The sequence below is a fragment of the Perca flavescens genome, chromosome 5 (genome assembly GCF_004354835.1).
Source record: "Perca flavescens isolate YP-PL-M2 chromosome 5, PFLA_1.0, whole genome shotgun sequence".
Classification (NCBI taxonomy): domain Eukaryota; kingdom Metazoa; phylum Chordata; class Actinopteri; order Perciformes; family Percidae; genus Perca; species Perca flavescens.
Genome location: NC_041335.1, coordinates 7,335,880 through 7,339,693, shown reverse-complemented (window position 1 = coordinate 7,339,693; position 3,814 = coordinate 7,335,880). Strand labels below are relative to the sequence as shown.

Genomic DNA, 3,814 nt, shown 5'->3' with positions numbered 1-3,814 from the left:
AATGTAAATAAATACTCAAAGACCAAACTTTGGTTTAATTCTCAAACAGTCGTTATTTGTTTTGATTTTGTCATGAATATCACTTCAATATTGCTTCAAGAAAAACTTCCACCACAGTTCCTAAACTTAAAAAGCATTTTTTGGAGTTTGTATTGTTTTAACACTTACACAGATATTTTAAGTATACATATTTATGTTATTTACAATACATAGCATTGTTTTAATGATATTTCTAGGGGGGGACAACCCTTAGATGGGGGGTGGGGGGTCCTGACCCCCCCCGACCCCCCTGGGATTTACGCCCTTGAATGAAGAAGCAGTTCCCATCCAGCGAAGAGAGAGCCTCAGCTTGGTGCGGTAATGGGTATGCAACATTCACTGTTCTCTGATTTAACCCTCTGAAATCAGTACATATTCAAAGTTTCCCGATGGTTTCCAAACCAAAACCAGTGGAGAGGCCCATTCACTGTTGGATTTTTGGATAATGCCCTTCTCAACACCTCTGAAGTGAGGTGGATCTTAAATGTCAAACTTGAGGATTAGGTTCATTTTTGACCAGTCAATGCTTTGAGCTGTATTACCCAGTATTTCCACTGCACAAACGCCATACCACACCGGGAGTGTCTCAGAAGCATAGCATAGTTTATTGTCTCTACAAGTACTTGAAAAAACAATCACGTCTTTATTAAGCTAGTATCTACCTTCCACTCCAAGCACTCCTGTAATTAAACTCCATGCCTTCTCTTTTCTGGCATTGTCCTTATAAAAAGGATCTATGGTGTCTATTATGTTTTTCACCTCCAACATGAATTTCCCGTCGTCCATGGTGTTGTAGAGGAGATGTTTATGATGTTGCGGGATGTATTTTGGTAAATTGACTGGATGCTCTCTCTGTTTCACTTTCTGCCCAGCTGTCCGAACGCCCCGTGGCTCTCGTATCGTTTACGCGGAGTGGAGCACCACTTCACGCACGCTTCTGGGACGCGGGTGGTGGAATATCAAGGATTAACTTGAATGACTGCGATTGCTCGTGGGTCCATGGCGCCTCCGGATTGCAGCTCAGATGTGCCTGGTGGATAATAGTGGTTAGGGGGAGTGTTTGAACTGACATTAGCACTGAGCTGGCCTGCTTGTGACAAACTAGCTGAGATCTGACTCCCTATCTTACTGCCTAGTTGCTTGATCAAATCTGTAATACATTGCAAGTGATTTAGTGGTTCACTACCTGTAGAGGCTCTGGCACTCTGTCCTTTAAACTAGCCAACTGAGCTCCTCGCCCCACCCCAGGGATTCCCTCGTCTATACAAAGTATTAACCGCAGGAGTAACATTCACAGAGTTAAAACCACTATTTGACACAAGTTCATGTAGCTGTGAAGGCACAGTGCAGCCCCTAGGGGGTCATCACTGTTCATAAAGAACATAATTTGCAAAGTTCGTACTCCTCAGTTTCTGTGCACCTGTGATCTTGAGGAAACGTAGAGAAGCTCCCCGGTGGTCTGCAGCATCTGATCTCTTGATCCGGGTCACCGCACCAATTTGTTGTGGACTCAGGACACACCACAAAATCACCACAATAGCCCAGCTTTCTTTGGATCATTTTCACAGAGTGAGTCTGTAATGTGTCAGGGACAGCATCAGTTAAGACCCTCTTCTCAGACTACTGTCTCTTTCAGATTCAAATAGACACAGCATAAAACAGAAAATAGTCTTTTTTTTTTACTTGTCCTGCCAGTAGCTTGGAATGCAAGTATGAGTATAATGACAAGGCTGTTACCAGGCCGGACAGGGGGTTGAAATTGGGGGGTGAATAGGCGGTTAAGTGTGGGAGATGGGCAGGGGCAGGAAAGAGAGTATAGTGAGTTGGGATGAAAATAAGATGCAATTAAAATTGGGTGGAAGTTGTGGCACAGGCCCTCCGGAATGGCCCCTTCTCCCTCTTAAGTCCGGAATGTCTAATGTGTCTAACCAGTGGAGTGGGTAGAAAGGAGGGAGAGGTCGCAATGAAGTTCCCCGCCCAGCATGCTCGTCCCCCAGCATGCTCGCCCCCCAGAACCTAAGGGTGTATCTGATAATTTAAACGGAGGGTAGAGGTGGTAAGAGTCAAAGGCCGGAGCCAACGACCATGCTGCCCAACCTAAGGGCAGGGCCAGGGGAGCCGATGGCCTAGCCTGTAGACCCAACCTAGACCCAGAGACTAGGGATGCACGATGTTGGAATAAATTGATATTGCGATATTCTTTTCCAATGCAATTTATATTGCGATATGAAAAAAGACTAATTTTAATAAGATGACATAAATAGCTCTGAAAATAATAAATAATTATCGATTACTGTAGTAATTTTTTTTCAAACACCAAAGCAAGTACACGCTATGATACTCTTCTGAAGTGAGGGAGGAATTAGGTAGTTAAATACACTGGTTGACTCACATGACACAATTGTATTCATGTAATACTATCAATCCAGGCTAAAGTCAATTATATTAATAATGCATGCATGTTGCTTCCTCTAAATTTGAGGTTGTGGTGAACTAGCAGGGCCTGATTTGTTTGTTTGATAATTGATCAACATTGATTGTCATTGGTGGTTTGCTGTGCATGCAGAACCTACATGTCACGCATTAACAACAAACTCTGTGTATCCAAGAACATTTAAATCAGTGTAAATTAAGTTATATCAGACACAGAAAAGCTTGTGGCTCCGAACCGTAACGTTAGTTGAGACAGACCCCTTGTTTCTTTGGGCTAACAATGTTAGTTTTAGCCTGGCTTGAAGCAGCTTTCTGGCAACTCTGCGGTGAAAAATGGCCAGTATATGTTAAGATAACGTTGCATTAATGAGGTGATTTATTTTGTCTTTGCAGCGAACATAAAAAACTGACTACTGTAGGTTCACTACCCATGGAAAAGCATGAAACCGTGGCCCAGGATGCCCCCACCCACCCACAGCGGCAAGGCTGTGACCACCCACACTAAATAATGTCACTTGGGTCCCTTGGCACACAGAGTGAGGGGAAAGCTGGGATGGAGTACCTTTGCCAAGTGGATAGGTCCATACATATCCTATTAAATAAAAGACCTGTACACAGCTGGTATACATGGAATAGCAGTAGGCTGCCATTTGCACTGTCTGTCTGGTACAACTAGCTTGGATCATTTAGCTACTTGCTGTGCTTTATTCAGTAAGAACGGCTTGACCGTTTTCTTCACAGTCAGCATACACACAGACCAATCCAGTATGTTTTATATTCATTTTTGTACATTTAAAATAACTTAACTAAGCCACTGAAATAAACGTATGAGTTTATCATCACCGGCTAACGTTAACCTGACGGGATCACTTTTTCTGCAGAAATGCGGCAAATTTAACTTAATTTCCTCTCTTCTACTTTTCAATAAGCTATTTCTCTCTTTGGCATCTTAAAGTGAAATTAACAGTGTAGCTTTCCTCCACATTTTTGACGCAATTTTATTTTCTAATCTAGTAACTTCAGCTAGCTAGCTAAAAGTTAAACCTTACTGTACAGAAATAACCCTGATTAAAACAGTAATGTAATTTTGCATCAAGCAAGCACAACCAAACTATCAAAATGCACGCGGTATATATATTATCACAAATGCAAAACAGAAAATCATAAACTTACGTTGACGTTGTAACTGAAGTAACCCGACCGTGCAGCACGAGCAGCGTCTCCGGGGACCTTCAGGTTAACCGTCCTCTCTGGCTCGTTTGTTTTCATTTGTGCTGATTGACTGAAAGTAACGGGTATCCTGTCTGTCCAAATGCGCATATGCAGATTCAAACACACGCTA

General features: G+C 42.6%; 1 long non-coding RNA gene across 1 annotated transcript; it reads right to left on the bottom strand.

Annotated features, from left to right (window-relative positions):
- Nucleotides 1-684: 684 nt before the first annotated feature.
- Nucleotides 685-3,814, bottom strand: LOC114556407 (uncharacterized). Its single transcript, XR_003692661.1, has 3 exons — nt 3,646-3,814; nt 1,460-1,614; nt 685-1,069 (listed from the first exon to the last, which is right to left on the bottom strand). It is a non-coding gene; the product is annotated as an uncharacterized LOC114556407 (long non-coding RNA).